The 19,886-nt window shown below is 37.9% G+C and overlaps 1 protein-coding gene across 2 annotated transcripts in view; it reads left to right on the plus strand.

The window, feature by feature from the left end:
- TTC27 (tetratricopeptide repeat domain 27) overlaps positions 1–19,886 on the plus strand; it is a 2,723,583-nt gene that overhangs the window by 1,979,431 nt on the left and 724,266 nt on the right. The window lies entirely within an intron of this gene.

The following is a 19,886-nucleotide window of genomic DNA, read 5'->3' on the forward strand; positions in this document are numbered from 1 at the left end:
GTGTACTATACATATTGCATATATGTTCTCATGATTTCTCCACACATGAATATTGAATATTGTTAACTTGCTTAGATATATCTTTAATCAGTTAACTATATAAGTAATACTTTTGTCATTGTGTTTAATTATGTAAATGTACTTTTGGAGCTTTTCTTCCCGGGTCTCCACTGAAAACGGGCTTCTGGCCCAGTGGGACACGATCTGGTAATCGAGTGTAAATAAATAATAAATAAATCCACCAAGTTTTGAAACGTTGTTTGAGTTTGGTAATCGAGTGTAAATAAATAATAAATAAATCCACCAAGTTTTGAAACGTTGTTTGAGTTTTTAAGTAAAAATCCTGTCACAGATATTAAAATGAAGCAGAGCTAAAAAAACAATTCTGTTAATTGCTCACCAGCTTGTCCACAACCCTGATTTGTTACTTTTAGTTTATCTGTGTGCACAGCAGTGTGTCTCATATTTAAATGGCTAGCTTATTTTTTGTATGGTGTCTGAAGTTTTCAACCAGCGAATCCATGGAAAAATGTGATTTACACATGTAGACAATCTTGATAAGTTAATGTGAATAAATAAATAAAGTAAATAATTCAAAATATTTCCCACTTTAATAAACTTTTCAGCTAAAAAAGACTGTCACTATAGGTTAGAACCAACAATGCATTTTTTTCAATACACTCAATCAAGCCTATAACACCTTTTTTGTATACTTCCAGTTAACACCTATACTGACTTATGGCATCCACGCCTTTTTTGGATCTGGCTTTTTTAACTGAGTAACTTGTCAGCTAATAATAGGCATAATTAGGAAGGGCAATGAGTTATTAAGAAAATGACACTAAGATTGTTAGTCTAGGATTCCGTGCAGTGGAAAAATTAATCTTTGTTTACCATTTATTATTCATATTTTTGTATTTATTTTCATGTTTTTTGTAACCAGGAAATATACGTGCTATTGAGGGTATGGCATGAAATGCTATGGTATGAGACCGAAAACTTCATTGTCATAGTCATTATCCACTTATATTACACTATACTGAAGATACTGCTACTTGTTTGTTAGTAATTATGTAAATAAGCAATATTTCCATATGTACTTCAAAAAACAAGCAACTTATAATCTGTTGCAGTGCATTAGGTGAAACATTAGGTATTAAAAAAAATCAACCACCAAAACACACTTATCAAGGAATACTGGAAGAAACAAAATACAAGAAATAGCATTCATAAACTTTTATTTTCTGCTTTTGTCCTCAAGGGGCTTCATCAGAATAAATTTACTAATTCCAACCTTAACTATTTAAACCTTCTATTGCCCAATAAAAAAATAATCTTTTTAATTAACCAGTTAAGTCATTCTCAATTAAATACATGCAAAAAATCAGTAGATATAAAAACAATACAGTAACAATTGAATACATTTAACTACCTTCAGTCTTTTGTCTTAAAAACACTTTATAATAATATCATCAAGACCAGGTAGCTTATTAGCCCCTAATTTAAGCTAGCAGAACGTTTTTTTTTTTTTGTTTTTTTTTTTTTTGTTCCACTCTATTTTTCAGTAATAATGGATTAGAGTTTTTGAGTTTATTAATTCAACATAACAATTCCTTGATCCAGGAAACAAGAAAAAAACAGTACTTCATGTGGATCGAGATGTTCAAAATATCTTATTAAAACTTTGTGATTTTCATTGTGAATACAAGACTGTTATTCAAACGGTTGAGCATTTTGAAAAACTGTTGTGTTATGCAAAATTAAAAATATATGAAGAGACTGCTGTATATGATAAGTAATCTGCTTATTCTAATTTTGATCCAAATTTTCAACAGTAAGAGCTTGTCTTTAAAAGACTTAATTGGTTAATTAAAAAGATTTTTTTTATCGGACAGTTGAAGTCTAAATAGTTAAGGTTGGAGTTAGTAAATTTATTCTGATGAAGTTCCTTGAGGACAAAAGTGGAAAATAAAAGTTTGTGAATGCTATTTTTTGGAGGGTGGAGTTTTTTTTTCTTCCAGTATTCCCTGAGAAGTGCTTTTTTTTTGGTGGTTGATTTTTTGTTTGACTTTTTATACCACTATCAGTTGGGACTGCTTTTTGGTTTTGGATTGGTTACTGTTCCACTGATTTCTTGCACAAGCAGGGGAGAACTGTTGGATTTAACTATATATCCAACACCTAACAGCAGTCAGAGCCAGCCTATGAGGTCTGCTCTAGACACTATGAATGAAATGCGAAAATCTTTTTCTATTCTTGTAGAGAAGTGCCAGAATAAACCAGCTATCAGATAAGATTCTTCTAGTTTGGATGAAGACAGAAGAACCACGATTTATAATTCTTGCAATTCGGATGCTAAAGAGACTAACAAAGTTAGTAGTTTTCAAATCTTTAAATGTGCAAACTTTTTTAGATTATAATTATGGTCCTTTTTCTGGAGCTGGTTATTAAACTTCTAAGTGTATTAGGAAGAGTTAATTAAAAGAAAGTCTGGCTAAATTGGAGAAACACCTTAAGAAATATAGAGCATTGGTCATTGAGAACAAATATTTTGAATGCTGTTTAAATCTATGTATAGTGCATGAAGGGCTTTTGTTCATTAAATGGCCAAATGGTGTTTCTGTTTTCAATCCATTTTTGACACCTTGGTGGAATTTTTCAGTAATAGTGGATTAGAATTCTTGCATTTACTAATTCAACATAACAATTCCTTGATTCAGGAAACAAGAAAAAAAGTACTTCAGATGTGAATCAAGATGTTCAAAATCCTAATTTTCATTGTTAGTATGACTGTTATTCAAACTGCTGAGTGTTTTGGCTTAAATTTTATCCCTACAAGAAGAGCTGATATTAGTAGGACTCTGCTGGACTTAAAATAATATACACTCAAATTGAATTTGAGTTTTATTTTAAAAGATATACATTTATCCAGGCGTCCTTTAGAAAAAAACCTTCCACTTTTAACTCTACTCTCCTTAATACATTGAATGTATTTGAGAAAATGTGTAAGAAAGATATTAGGGATTTCTTGAATAAGAAAAATAAGAGCATTTTTTTTAATTTAAATAAAATTGAGCAAACAGATTTAAAAGAACTGAGAACTATGCAGGACGTTATGTTTATGAAAGCTGATAAAGGCTGGGGCCTTGTAATCATGGACAAAAGTAAAGTGTATTGCTGAAATATAAAAAATGTTAAGTAATACTAATGAATATTTGCAAGTTTCAGTGAATGACGTTCATGCTTGCTATATGAGTATTTGTTATAATGTCTTATGGATGGTACAACAGATGTTGAATTGTATATGTTTTGTTAATTGAAAAGCCTACCCAGAATTCATAAGGATGTACATAACCCATCTTTTCAACCTGTCATGTCTGCTCCAGGGTATGTAACTGAAGGAATCTCATTATTAATTGATTCAGTTTCTCAGTCCTATTGTGCAGCAACTCCCCTCCTATATTGGACTCATGACACCTTTTAAATAAAGTCAGAGAGTTTTTTATATGTTACAATTTCACTAAAGACAAGAATGTTTTTGTTACTATTGACACCTGCTCACTTTAGAAATTATTTAAACAAATTCAACAATTTGACAAATGATATCAATTTTTGTTGCACACTTATTGAAATTTTATTTGAAAACAATTATTTTATATTTAACAGCATCTTCTTTAAACAAACAAGAGGGGTGAAGTCATGGGGTCTGCAGCTGCACCTGCTTTTGCAAATTTAGTACTTAGTTGGTAGGAGCATGATATTTTGTAACCCCTAAAAATTTGTTTCAAGATTGTGCACTTGAGCCATTTGGTAGATGATTTGTTTTTGATCATTGAATGTACTGAGTTGGATGCAGTTAATTTAATTAATATTTTAAATGCCAAATATACTTTTTTTTAAATTTATGATGGGAGAATGTGGATTAAAAGTAAGTTTTTTGACACTTATCTTAAATGCAATAGTGAATATTAGTGATAAGTGTCAAGTAGATAGTAAGATTCGTAGAAAAAATACTTTTAGTAACAATTAATTACATTTTAAAAGCAGTCACCCTTGATTTATGAAAAATAACAAACCTAGGAGACTATACCTTAAGGCTTCCAGATTGACATTGGCTGATTTAAAATTTGAGAAGGAGGTAACATTTATCACTTCATTGTTTCTTAATAGGGGTTATGAACTTAACTTCTTGATGACAAGAACAGAAGAAATTAGAAGTAAAAGAAAAAGTTGCTTTCTACCTTTTTATTGAAAACTTTATAAAAAAATCAAACGAAAAATTGATAAAGTAGGCACTGTACGCTTCTGGACATGATGGTAGATAGTGATACCATATGAACTATTTTAAACAATTGGAACATTTTAGAAGGGAATATTGATTTAATTTCATGTATTGGCCCTAGTCTGAGGTTTGTGTATAAAAACAGTTATAATTTGAGGAATTTATTACAGGTATGTTAACTAATAGAGAAAAAGGTATGTATAGATGTGGTGACTGCTCAATTTGTAGATATATTTTAGAGGGACCTTTTTATGTTTGAATCATTTAAATTATACTATTCTGATCCCAGGGGGGTTTACTTCTAAATCTAATGGAGTAGTTTATGCAAGTACATACTCGGGCTGCAATGCCTGTTAATATAGACATGACAACTAGAAGTCTAGAAACCAGAGAAAAGAAGCATTTATATGCAATAAAATCAAAAAATGAGAACAATGCACTTTACAAACATTCTCGTTAAAGAAATTTCTTTTTATTGTTATACAGCAAGTATTTATATATAGGAGAGGAGTAATTTTAAAAACAGAGTGGAAGAAAAAGAAACTTTATGGCAGCTTAAAGTAGGGGCTGTTAAGCTACCTGGTCTTAATGATGTTATTAATATAAGGTGTTTTTCAAAAGACAAAAGATTGAAGTTAGTTAAATGCATTTAATCATTTTTAATTAATTTCGTATTGTTGAGTGATTAGTATTGTTTTTTATCGAATGGTCTTTTGCATGTATTTAATTGGGAATGACTTAATTGGTTAATTAAAATTTTTTTTTTTTTTATTGGGCAATAGGGTTAAATAGTTAAGGTTGGAGTTAGTAAATTTATTCTGATGAAGTCACTTGAGGACGAAAGTAGAAAATAAAAGTTTGTGAACGCCATTTCTTGGAGGTTTTTTTCCAGTATTCCTTGAGAAGTGATTTTTGGTGGTTGATTTTTTTTTTTTTTTTTTTGTTTGGAAGCCTTAGATACTATTGAAGGAAATTGCCATTGATACACGCACTTGTAAATTGCACATCTTGAGAGATATTCCCTGTAATTTATTTTGCTGATTATGCAGTCAAGCATATGTTCATAGTTCTGTAAATGTCCCAATAACCATTCATTCAGAGAGGAATTTATTGCTATCATATGAAAGCTTATGTCTGGTTAGCAAAAGTGTTCTAACAAGATATGACAGTTTGTGAATATTTAGCAAAAATTGAAATTCTGGATTTGAGTGCATTATAATGTATAACATTTATGGAAAGGCTATAGATAAACTGACTATTATAACTATAAATAATACTTCATAGTGATAACATTACTATTTGTATAATTTTAACAGCTTTTATTGTTCATAGAATATTTGCATTTGTTTATCTTATGCTTTTTAAGTTTATTTTTCAGAAAACTCTCTGGAATGCAAGGATGTTTCTAGGCTAATATAGGCATGACTTTCCATACCACATAGGTGTTAATGAGTTAAGCCAGTGCCGAAATTGGCAGACACATTTTGTGTACTCACATTGTTTGATCTGACCATGTTTTGGAGCTCTTCATCATGATATTGCTGAATATCAGCACATTTTAACTGCAGATATTAATATTTGTTATAAATATTTTTAAGTTATGTAACATTGACAGGCTGTACTTTGTTATTGCACATTGTATAGTCTACTCCTTACACAGGTTCTCATTATTGTCTTTATAATATTTTATATATGTTTCACGTATCATGTTTGTGTTCCTTTGCATCACTGTCTCAAATCTATGTCATGGCTGAAGAGAGTCTTGTGGGCCAGTTTATATGAAATTAATCATTCAGTCAGTGAAAGAGGGAGTATATGATGCACACGGTTTCACTTCATATACCCGAAATGCTGAAATCTCAAATTTCAGCATTTCGAGTCCATGAAGCCAAAACCATCACAACACCGAAACCCCACAAAGCCGAAATCACAAACCCGAACACACAGCTTACACTACACCACACACAAACCACAACACCTACACCACAAAAAACATAAACTCAACAAAACACCACACATACCTACACTAAACAAAAGCAGGGGGGCAAGCCCCCTTGAGCCCCCCCCCACTTATATATACTAACTCCGAGATCGCACAAACAGAGAAAAACATGCACGCACACACACACACACACGTTACAAAAACACTCATACACTCACTCACCTGAAAGTCCAAACACAGACATCCCAAACAAACACTTCCCATAAGGTAGCGTCACTGCATAAGTGCGGATTCGACATATTCACGCTTATGCACTTTCCCTATTCTAAAGTTTCGGCTTCATGGACTCGAAATGTTGAAATTCGAGATTTCAGCATTTTGGGTATATGAAGTGAAACCGATGCACACAGGACTGTTTTACTAAAGATTTCTTAACAGGAAAAAAAAAAGTTATCCCAGAGCTATTCACCTTCAGGATAGGGACCACATAAAACTCTGGTCAAAGGAAAGTCTACACAGAATATTTACAGACCGTCTCACAATGCACAGCTAATCTTCTACATTAGTAACCATTTTAGCAGAATATATGCGTGTGTGTACATATATATATATACATATATATATATATATATATATATATAAAGGGATATAGGGCACCAGACCTACTGTACACCTACACTGATACCATTTGGTTGATGCAAACAGATGGCCAACATATGTGCTAGTGTGACAATACCTGGGTAGGGAAATATTCTCTTTTCTCTGGGATTATGCAAACTCGGAGTTAGTACATATAATTACTGGAGGGTGCGGTGGGGGGGGGGGGGGGCTTGCTCTCCTTGAAAAAATACTTTGTTTTTGGTTTAGTCCGTTCCAGGGTAATTCCAGGAGTATGAGCAGAATCTGTTTTTCTTTGTTGTTTTTTTAGATTAATCATCTGGATACCAGATGCCATACATCCACATATATATGTTCTCATCCACAGCTGACTTGGTATCATTGCAGGCACTGAATCTTTAACTGTCCTTCCCCATGGAACAATCATAAATATAAATAAATGGAATTAAGGAGAGAAGCATAAGGCTTCGTGTGTGCTTCTGACAAATGTAACTGATAATACAGTACATGGCAATACACATTTCTTTCCTCTGTTAATGTGCAAAATGCATAATACTAAAAGCCTCTGTATTCTACAACATATGAAATGGTGTTCAGGGTCTCCTCTTTCAGGCAGATAATAACTAATTCGTCTGCATCGTAACCAGTAATTAGAAATCCAGATGCCCTTTACTTTTAGAATACTAAAATAAATAAAATAAAAAATAACCAAGACCTCTGTACTAAAGAAACATGTATACAAATTAAAGCTACGTGTGTAGGGGAGAATAGTGGTCTAAGGGTCATAACCAAGCCTAGAGTTATGAAGAACAGAAAGTGACATCTTGATGTTTCACTTCCCTTTCCTGGTTTGATTCCCAGCACTCTACCACTTCTTCTTACCAGTAGCAGCTCTGTACAGAGAATAACATTTTCATGTTAAAATTAGAAAGAAGGGGACACTGTAATGTTGTCAGTGTGCTTCATCCATCACTAATGAGACTTTTAAGCATAAACTGAGAAGATCTAACAGTATTCAAATAAACACAGGGGCAGACTTTGTTAAAAGTAATATGCAATCCAGTCCGCCTTGCATTCCTTGTTGTAATATACTTACTTTGATTTTCCATACATACCTTTTCTGTCTCATCAGAACAGTTTATGACTAAAAGTAAGGTACAAACATTGAATCCCTGGATGTTGTGTACCTTTCTTAATAGCAAGACACTATTGAAATGCTATGCAGCAGTTCCTTTAAAGGAGACAGTGCCTACGGCTACCTGGAACTGTAGCCTAATTTTTATAGATCCTGTAGCAAGCACAAATTACATAAAGCAAGTACTCAAACACCATTGGATGGTTAAGTGGTACTATAGCAGTCCTTATTTTTACCCTGGGCGAGGTATATGGTTTTAGGTCTTGGCTTGCCTTTGCCATTTGATCATTTTTATCTCATCTTATATGAGAGGCTGTATGGAGTCTGTTACTAAACCACTTGTCTTTCAGTAGTTCTGCCTGACCCAAACAAGTAAAATAGGTGGGATGTTCAGGGCCAGATCCATCACAAGATGACCCAGGCAGCGGCCTAGGACCCAGTTGGCCGATGGAGTTGAGGGGAGGCAGCCATGTTGCATTAGTTTTTTTTTAATATAAATTCTGTTTTTTTGCATTTGTTTTTAATAACTTTTTTTTTTTTTTTTTAACAAACATTACTTGTTTGCTCATGCTGGTCTTCTGATTTCCTGGGAGTACATGCACTGCATGCAGAGAGGTAAAAGACTATCTTGTGATTTAAAAGTCAGTTGACTGGGCTTGCTGTAGCATTACTTGATGATGAACAGTAGTAATGGTAGCAGGCCAGTCTTCCTCTGATGGGGGTACACACACACACACACACACACACACACACACACACACACACACACACACACACACACATGTAAAGTTCCCCAATAAAGGCTTAAGTTTCTTCCTCAAGGCCACACAGAATTGCACCCTGTACATTAGCAATGGGAGGCATGAATCTTAGTCCTCCACATCATCTTCCAGGCTTCCTTTAGCATTTTTTTCAAAATCAGTGAGAACTGTAGTCTCTCGATGTCAGTCATACATTTTCATAATTAAATGGTTCATAAACTACATGTTGATGCAGAATCTGTTGTTCTGTTAATTTTTAAGTGATTTAAAGTAGTCTTCTCTTATTTGTTTCCAGTTTTGCAGAACATTCTGATTTTGCCTCATATTTATACCCTGTCCCGCTCTAGAGCAAGCCACTTAACGAGACAGTGATTAGGGCAGCTGGAAATTTGGTCTAGGCTCCTCAATGGTCCCATGAACTGCAAGCCTAGTAGCTACCCATGAATCAGAGTAGTTATGGTGTAAAGGAAGGAAGGAAATTGCAGTAAACAATAGCATCATCATATGAGCCGTGTTCTTTGGATGTGATTTTTAGTTTTCTTCTGTTAAATGCTGACAGTGTGCTTATTATGTCATTCTGAATAAATTGGACAGCATGATGTGTATGAGTTTAATGTTAATATTTTAACTATGAATATATTTTTATTTATTTTGTTACTTTTGCAGGCATATGGTTGTGAAAGCAGTGTGTGCATGTGAGCTGCAACAATTTGTCCTTCACTTAGTGCAGATGAGTAAGGGTTTGAGCTGTTAAAGAACTGCTTCTTGTAATGCATGGTTTGATGCCCACAGCCTTCATTTGTCTTCTGTTGGACTGTACCAAGTTACGTCAGTAGACAGTACTCCTAGGATACTTCTGAAAAGAGACACTTTTGTCAAATGGGCTGCCCCAGGCTATAAGCAAATGCATTATACATGTGTCTTTTGAATTCCTGTGTCCTTCACATACATGCTAGCTAGTATTTCACTATATGCTGTTTGAGGTTAAATCTCAGCACCTCTCATGTAGTTTAATGGGTTGCCAGATGCATTTGTACTAAATGTGAGTTTCAAGGGAAAGGAAGTTTACTGTTTTTCATGCTAAGTCTGTTATCAGTGAGAGAGTTTTGTATTGTTTAGAAAATGTCTGTGTTTTTTCTGTAAAATTTGAAATAAAAGCTTTAAATCAAATTTGCTTTGATAACTGTAAAAGTAAAAAAGAAAATATTATGTACACTGACGGGATTGAACAGTGTTTGTGGTATTTGGGGAGCCAGCCACATAATGAGATATTGGTATAGCTGGAGGGGGCCTGATTCAGCACTCTGTTTAGGGTTCCATTTTTCCACGATCTGGCCCTGTTGACTCTGGAGGTGTATGCTGCAACAATACAGTATTACTAGCCAGTTTTTAAGTAGGTCGCACCTGTACTGAGTGATGTCAAATGAGATATCTTTTGTTGATGACTGAGAAAACATAGGTCAAAAATGAGATGTAGGTGTTCTGTAAGTATGTAAGCCCCCTTCTAAAAAAATAGTATGTTGTATGCAGTAATATTCCTGACTTTTGTATAACTTGTGGGTTGTTAAACAAAAACTGCTGCACCGTTTATACTGTCTTTAATTGCATTTCTTTATTCATTGCACTAAAGAATGAATTAATTCTTTAATAGGCCTGGATTGTATAATGTAATCTAAACATTAAGCAAGTTTTCAACACTCCCCAAACAGGTATATACCAACTCTGAGATAGCCATGCCTCAGAGAAAAGGGAATATTCTGGGAAATGGCCATCTTGGATTTGGTATATGTAAGCCTGTTTTTTGGCCATTCAGTCTTCATGTTTAGGGACACACTGTAGCAGCTCCTGACATTTCACATGGTTACCAATTGGACACTGAAAAAGCTGCTGGAGGGGTGGTCTGTTACCCTGCCTAGGGCCCCATTTAATTGATCTGGTTCTTTGAACATGTAGACTTTTTAGTATGTATAACAGTGGGCAAGCTGGTTGGGTTGAGTAGTTAGCAACTCGTGTTTCTTACCTCCTCTCTGTGTTATTTCATCATAGTATCAAGTTGTCCATTAAAGTAACTTAAGACCTCAAGATTTTTCACTTATATCTTCAATTGCTTACACTGTGCACATCATCTGTTACATTAACAGAGACACTACCCTCAACAAAAGCAGACATAAATGTAAGCCCCATTTGTGTTCCTATCACCTTCCTCCCTCATGCTCTAGCATATACTTGGTATCCCACAGTACATTTGCTTTCTCCCATTAATGTCTAGCTATGTTCCTTGGGAGTTATGATCTAGAAATCAACAGCAAGAAATGTTTCTGTAATCAAGCAGTGAACTTAGGCTCAGTTAAACGACTACATCCATTTTACTTGTATGGAAGAGCCATCATTTTTAGTCCTTACACCAACATGTCATATTATAGACTGTCTTCCAAAGAAGTTCACACAAGGATAAGTTATACCCGCCCCCCCCCCCCAAAAAAAAAACTGTGATCCTTTCAAGAAAGTGGTGAGTCTGAAAAAGAGACTTCAGCATGGTGTATGCCATTTGATATGTGCTGAAGTTTTTGTGCTCAAAAAGTTTTTCTGGCAGGAGCCTAATTGTCCAAAACAGAAGGTGGTAGGTATGAATTTGGTAGTGCATGTCAATAATACTTAACACAAGTGTAAAATGATGGTGCATGCCAGTAAAACCTATTCATTGCCTAGACTGGAAGCCTTCTGGTATAAATTGGTAGTACATGCCAGTAATACTAGACACAGGTGTAAACTGGTGGTGCATGCCAGTAAAGTCTGACATGTGTAAACTGGTGGTACATACAGTAGAACATGACAATGGTATAAACCATTGATGCATGCCAGTAAAAGTTAGCACAACAGGTAGCGTGCACACTTTTGGTGCAGAAGGCTATAGGTTCTATTCCCACAAAAGACAGATGGATTGCAGACACTGCAGTACACCATAAGGGGAATGCTGCATTCCTGAGTGTGTCATCTTTTGGATGCGACATTAAACCAAAGTATCTGCTTGAGCTGATAGTAGTTCAGGTGGATGTAAAAGATCCCATTGCACCTATTGAAAAGGCTAGAGGGAATTATCTGATGCCCTGGCCAAATTTCTCCTACTAGTATAAATACCACCTTGGGTCTCCCCTGAATATAGGCCACTAGCCTAGTGAGACTAACCGGTGGTACAGCGGTAGCATTGTTGCCTCACAGCAAAAGGTTCTCCTGTTCGATTCACGGCTGGAGTGCCTTCTGTGTGGAGTCTGCATGTCCTCCCTGCGGTCGAGTGGCCCCCGAAAGACATGCGTGAATGGGCATGCCTTCACTGAAGGTTGGGCGTCGGGCTGGCAACTCAGCACCATAAAAAATCTACTGCCAATCATTAGCGGACCGGAGTTGCGCTGTGGCGACCCCTAACCGTGAAAAGCCGAAAAGACAAACAACAAGCCTAGTGGGATTAACCTGGTCAACAAAGGATGAATAAAATAAAAATTAGCGAAGGGAATGTGCAAGAAAAATGGGGTCAGATGTAAGGGGGAGGGGTTAGCATGATGGTTAAGGTTTTACCTCACAGGTACAGGGTTTATTTCTGACCACTGGTTATTGGGCAGGCTAATAGATTGCAGACTGATAACCTGGTATTTACCTATCCCCTCTAGGCTTTCAAATATTATCTAAAACATTGTCTTTCCCCAGAGGGCCTTTTTAGGCAAAGCCAACTTGATAATCCTCCTGACATAACAAATCAAAACCAAAAAAATGTAAAGGTGTTACCACTCAGTCCAGGAATCTAAACTGTAAACTCCACTCCTGACAAACGCTCCTCATCCTAGAGAACGCTGATGTGTGTGCAGTAACTGATACATTGTTTAAAGCCTCAAAGTATAACCTGGCAGTGTAAAGCTGTTATGTCTTCTATACATTTAGACCATCCACTACATAGGCAGGGACTAAAGATGGAGGTTATATCAAAGACACATGTACCTCAAGCCTGGTCATACATGATAATGCACTTGAACTTTTCCATGTTCAATTTTGTCACTACCTTATAAGCTGTAGGTTCCCCTGTATGACACAGGAAACACGTAATATGTATTTAAGCTTACTGGAGACACTCACCAACCAACCAAATACCATATTCATGGATGACTTTAATTACTCCACTATTAACTGGGAATCATATACAACACCAAACATGCAGGGACAGAGATTCCGGGACTTTGTAAATACAAACTTCCTGGACCAGATTGTCAGTACGTCAACCATGGAAACAAACGTACGGGATCTGGTCCTCACTAATATGGGAGAGTGCTGCACATCCACTAATGTCCTCTCTGGTAAGCTCAGATGACACAACGGTTTCCTCTGAAATAAATATAAAACCCAGAATCCCAGCTAACACTGGAATATTCAAGAACTATTATATGGCTAATATTCTACTATTAAATGATAACCCGGCAAAATTTCAAGCCCCCGTAAACCCTAAGATCATTGCTGCCTATGTGGAACTTTTCACAGAAACTCTTTACAAGCATGTTAAAAGCTGCAAAGAAACCAGAAATAAGTACAGTACTAACTCAAAAGGCAATTTGTCCTGGTGGAATCACATCAGTAGGCTGTAAAACAGAAGGAAGAAAATCATGGTAAAAATTATGAGGTGTAGCACTCAGCAGGATAAAAGCACTCTCATCAAACTAAACAAACATCTCAGAAGACAAATGGCCTACCAAAACCAAATATGAGGTAAATCTAGCCTCGCATGCAAAGTACAACTATAAGGCATTATTTAGCTTTTTTGGCAACCTTAACAGCAGTACTTAATTGTGGCAGAGCTCATTGTTAATGTAGCCACGTACATTGTGTAAGGAAATCTAGCAAATCTTCTGGCAGACAAATTCAGGTGTTAACCTTTCCCCTTTCCCCATCAAACCTCCCCTCAGGAAATACTGTAAAATATAACTCTCCCAAGTATCAATAGGGAACAGATCCTCAATGATCTGTTTCTAAGGCCGAGAACACTGCATTAATGAGCCATGACAATATCTCAGGCTGCCTTCTAAATAGCATGAAACTTGAGCTATCAGGCCATCTGGAATCATTGTTTAACTGTGGCCTCCAGACAGGCTTAGTGCCTCACGAATGGAAAATGGCAATGGTTATCCCTCTGCACAAAGTTGGGGCATCTACAGACCAGTAAGCCTCACTAGTCTGATATGCAAAGCTATGGAAAGAATTACCATGAAAATGATCAGTAATGACAAAGGAAAACTACAGATAATGGACCCAACCCAGTTTGTCTTCATCAAGGACAGGTAATGCCAACTAAAGCTGGTGGACTTCTTTGAGTAGGTCACCAAAGTAATGGACAAGGACAGAATGGTTCACACTGCCTACCTTGACCTGGCCAAGGTATTTGACACAATACCCTACTCTGGCATTGTTGACAAACACACAAGGTTAGGCATATAAACCCTTATGTCACCCAGTAGATAGCCAACTGCCTCAGACAGGGCCCAGGAAGTTAGAACTAAGAATTTCACATCTACAAAGAGGCCAGTCATGAGCAGAGCCCCTCAGGGATTGGTCTTGGAGCTGCTCCTTTTTGGCATCTACTTCTTTGAAGTCATGACCAATGTCAAGGGCCTCTGGCTTGACCAGATTTCCAGATGATTGCAAATTAGGAGCAGTCCTACAATATCCAACTGATACTAATGTTTTCCAAGGAGGGCAACTCAGAGCCATGGACTAAAACTAAATGCCAGAAAATGTGTAATAGTATCCTTTAGGAAGCCGACCACCTATGCTAACTAGTATATTGACAACACACCCCTAAGAGTTGACTCAGTAGTCAGGGACTTGGGGATGCATGTAGACAGCAATCTAGCCTTTGACCATCATATGTCGACTGTAATGTGTAAATCACTCTGTATTAGACAACTTATAAACAAAGATGTGGTATCTAGGTCCAAGGATGTCATTGTTCCATTGTCTTTGGTACTCATCAGACTTATCATTATGTACAATGCCCTCTCTGGTGTGTACTTAACCAGACACTTTCAACAATTGGAATATCCACACTGGTTCCTTACCAAAAGAAAACTGGGTGTTAAAAGCATATTTTATGAAAACCGCTTCAAAGCTCTGTTCCTGTATTTTTTCCTCCTATACAGACTGTCGAGGGGAGTTCTGTGCCTGGCATACAAGGCAGTTTCAGACCCCACTCTGATGGACTTACTGCTTATCTGTCAAATAAACTTAAACCTTGTCTGTTATATAAGTAGGACTTGCTGGAAAGACAGTTATGTATCCTAAGGACTATGCTTTCTTTGGAACAGGTTCCTCATCCATTTGAAATAAAGTTCCTCCTTAACCCAATTGAAATGTAACTTGGATAACTGGATGGAGAACTGGAAAGTCACCCCTGGTTTGACACCTGTGTCTGTAATTGACACAGGCAGCCTGTAAAAGATTCATAGTCCAGGGCTGTACATACACTACCAAGGAATCCAGAACTTATCAGAGATTTGAGATGCATGGCTAGGCTTAAGAAAGCCCAAGTGGTCATTAGCTTATTACACACCTATGAACCTGTAACAGAGGTCTAATGTACTGGTGCTTGCTAGTAAAACCTGACAGAGGTATATACTGGTGGTGCATACCAATACTACCTGACACAGGTAGAAACTGGTGGTGTGTACCACTAATATCTGACACTGGTATAAGCTAGTGGTACGTACCAGTAAAACCTGACACTGAAATAAACTGGTAGTACATACCAGTAAACCTAATAGAGTTATAAACTGGTTACATATACCAGTGAAACTTGACAGAAGTATAAACTGGTGGGGCCTGCCAGTAGGACCTAATGCTACTGTAAACTGGTAATACAAGCCAGTAAAACCTGATAAAAGGTATAAACTGGTGCTGCAGGCTAGTGAAGTCTGGAACAGGTAAAAAGTGGTTGCGTCTGCCTGTAAGATCTGACAGTGGTATATACTGGTGGTGTCTGCCAATAAAACCTGATACAGGTGTATATAGGTGTTGCCTGCCATTAAACAAAAAAACGCTAGAACTTGACGCACAGTAAACATGTTGATATGCACACACTGATCCATGCCATGTTAACAGTTTCATCTTTCTGAGACCTTAATTCAGCAATTTAAATTATTAATTTAACTGAGCAAGTTAAATAGTGTATCTTGGAACCTTTTCACCATGAGCCTCGTATGTGCATAGATTGTTTGGAATAGCCACTCAACCAGTACATTTTGTGGCGATGGAAGGAAAATGGAGTAAAACCCACCCAATGTCATGAGGAACATACAGAATCCATGCAGACACTGACTGGAGGTCAGGAGTGAATCTCAGATTTGAGCTGTTAAGTAGTACTGCCATCTGATGCAGCAGAGCTGTGCAGTTAGGTACCACCTAACAGTTTTACTGCATTGGATATTTAGGACACATTCTCTTAAATCTTGAGCATTTCTGTTACATCTGACCAGTATACCAAAGCTTTTAAGTTGCAATAGGTATGCCATCCATCACACATAGGCTCCCCACGCATGGTGTAGGGAATAAAGGTGATGTCCAGATGTACCATCCTCAGAACTTGTTGTTGCCAGTCCCAATGCCATCTTCAGTTATCGGCCTGAATGCTGTTTCGTCTGCTGGTTACCAAGCTGCTTCCATACAAGTGTTTTGCTGTTTTTTTTGTTTTTGTTTTTTTTTTTTAATCTTATCTCTTTTTTGATTTTGGGTTATTGGTTTCATGTCATCCAGAAAGGTGAAATGCCAGTGCTGGAGACAGATTCTCCATAAAGATCATCCCAAGCAGTCTTTATTTTGCTTAGGTGCTATTTGCCAGGCCTTTGCCCCTAAAACATTGTGCAGTCAACTCTTCTCGGTAGCTATTTATTCAGAAAATCAATATCTTAAGCTGTTAGCTAAGGATCTCCCTGGCCCGAGGGTCATCTGTCTGCAAAGACAATGATCAAGAAAGCTTGGTCTGATTCTTCTGCCATGGCACCTCTGATGGACATCTGTCTTGAGGCTAGTGAAAGCCCAAAGGACTGCCCGGTTTCTCTGTCTGATTCTTCTGCCGTGATTACTTCAGAAGCCAACATGGATCTGGCTTCACACATGTCCATGAAGGCATTGGAGACAACCACATCAGATGTACAAGGAGAACTGTGGCTGATAATTACCGAAGGGCCTAGGGGTGTTATCCAGATTTTGGTGAGGGAAGAGATACTGACTGCATTAACTGAATGTTGTCAGGGTTCAGAACCTCTTGAACTTTTTAAGGCTGACATCCCCTTAAAAAAGAAGCAATAAACCAAGCATATTCCTCCTGTTCCTAAAGATCCACAGAGGGAATGGCAAAACTTCACTCAAGGCCTGTTTAATGCCCTTGTGGCTTTGAAGCCTCCTGAGGGGGTTTCCTGTTTTGGCTCCTCCTTGGTATTTTACCTCTCTTAAGAGGCCTAGAGAGAAAGATTCCTCTGACAAGGATAAAGATTCTGATGAGGAATCCCTGACTTATTCTTCCCAGATTCCCTCTCCATTAGGCTGTGGTTATGAGGAAGAGGAGTCTATTAGTCTTGACTCTCCTTTTGAGGAGATTTCTTTTGGTGACACTATTTCCCAGATGATGGAATTTTTTAAATGGGATTGTGCTCAGGTGTCTGATGTACAGAAGAGGTCCTATGAGCTTCTGCAAATGGAGTCTCCTAGGCCCTTCAGTTTATGCTGCATTGCTTGGATGTGTTTTCCACTGTTTCTCTGGCTCCTGATTCCATTCCCCCAGCTCCCAAAGCGCTTATTTTATTTTTATTTATTTTATTTAAGTTTGATGACCGGGGAAGTCCAGTGGGCCAAGAAGAGCCTGTTTTCAGTGGAGGCCCACGAGAAAAGCTCCATAGTAAGTGCAAGTTACATTTAACATGTTACAAAAGGACATAGTTTATACAGCTAATTAAACATTTACAGATACGTTCCATGATGTTTGCAACTGGCTTGTCACAATGTTACAAAAATGAAAAGACATAATTCAGTACAGAAATTTCAACATTTACATAAAGTGAATGTTTTTGTTATAAACTCAATTGTAGGGTTAACATTTCAAAATATATAGCTACTAGCCATTAGTAGGTCAGGAAAATAGGCATGTAGAAGATAATAGTATATTTGAGATTGGAGAGTATAGTACAATAGATATTAGAGAGAAAATTATTTTTTAGTAGGGGAGGGATTGTTTTGGGTGGGATGGTAGAGGTACTTGGATGAGTCAGTGCAAGGTGGAATGGGGGGAGTGGTTTAAGTTGGAGCGTGGCAAGGGCATTCCCATTTGGAAGAAAGATGAGAGAGTAGCTGAGATTTGAAATTTGTATGGTTAGGTGTGTGTGGAGAGAGTTCCACTTTGTAGCTAAGGAGTGGGACAGCAGTAGATGGCCAGGATGTCATGCAGGTTTGTGGACCTGAAGGTGATTTTGGTTTTTGGATCTGAGTAAGCACTTGGGAATGTAAGTTTTTAAGGAAGTAGCGAGAGCTGGGCAGTTGGCAGGTTTAAAGATGAGCTTGCGGGCAATGGTGAGTTGAAGGTAACTGAGGTAGTTGGGTAGTTCAAGCCAGTTGAGGGTGAGGAGGGAGTGGCAGTGGTGGGATGAGTTTTTTGAATTGGTTGCAAATTTGGAGATCTTGTGGTAGCAGGATTCAAGTTTGGACCGAAGGCCAAGATGGAGATTGTTGAAAAGAGGGGCACCATACATAAGGGAGGGGAGTAGGAAGGTGGATGCAAGAGTTTGACAGGTAGAGGAGCATAGGCAGTGGTTGTGCCTGTAGAGGAGACCTAACTTTTGGTGGATTGATAGGTTTTTATAAGGTGCCCCTCTGCTGACCCTTCTGTGGTTTTGGTTGCATCTGACAAGCCATCAAAACTGTTGCCTTCTGACAAATACAGAAGAATTAAGGACAGGTTGGGTAAGAAAGTAATACTTTGCTACCCTGGCATTTAGAGCTGCGAACTATCAGACCAATATGACTATATATATTTTGGCTCTTCTTTCCCAGGGCTGACAGGTTATTTCAAACCTTCCTGACTCTGATTGGAAGACTTCTGCTCTTTCTTTATTAGGGACGTCTTCTCAGGTTACTTGCCCTTCCATTAAATGCAGCTATGATGCAGGTGATGTTTCATATGTGACTGCTGCTCTGGTTTCTGTGCTGAGGAGGTATTCTTTGCTTTGGCTTCAGCATTTGCTTGATGATCTCAAAGCTAAGTTGATGGATGCTCCTCTGGATAATAAACATCTCTTTGGTGCTGCTGCTGAGTTGTTAGTCCCTCCAAGAAAATGGTAAAGCTTTACAGGATCTGAAACATGTTTCTGATGTCCTTCATGGATGCATCTGCAGTCATAACAACTGGGTTGTCCTGTCGTCAGGCAGCCCTTCGGTCGGCCGGATTCCAAAGTCCGGGTCCGGCTTCGGCTGATGTCGCACTTCACCCGACGTCATCTCTGCTGGTCTTCGGGTATAAAGGCATCAGCCGACGCCATTTTCTTCAGTCTTTCTTGCCGCGTGGCGCCCGAAGCAGAAGCTGTTCGCAAGTGCCGGTCGGTCAGATCCAGAGATTACTACTACCGAATACTCCTTCGGAGGACTCAGATGCTGAAGAATCCATTCCAGCTGCTTCCCCACCAGAAGAATTCTCCTTTGGGGAAACCTTACATGCCATGAGAGAACATTTCCAATGGCAGGAACAGGATTTCTCAGACTCCAGATAAAGACTTAGGACTTTTCTGCACCTCCCACAACACAGGCCCTTAGCTATACCTCCTGTCCTTTCTGTTGTGGACGATGCATTTAATGATGTTTGCACTGCACCAGATTCTTTACCTCCAGCACCTGCCAAACCAGATAGATTTTACAGGGTGCCAGACACTCATCATCACCTATACAAGGCCCCTCTTGCAGACCCCGAAACTATATCCCAGGGCCCTAAGGCAGTAGCCTCAACCACAGCAAAAAACCCTATTCCTTCTGAAAGGGAAGCCAGGTCTTTAGACAGATGGGGCAAAAAGGTTTACACCTCTGCTACTCTCTCAGCTAGAGCTTTAAACTGTCAGTTTCACATGATACAATACC

The sequence above is a fragment of the Protopterus annectens genome, chromosome 1.part2 (assembly GCF_019279795.1).
Source record: "Protopterus annectens isolate FY-2018-M chromosome 1.part2, PAN1.0, whole genome shotgun sequence".
In the NCBI taxonomy this organism is placed as follows: domain Eukaryota; kingdom Metazoa; phylum Chordata; order Ceratodontiformes; family Protopteridae; genus Protopterus; species Protopterus annectens.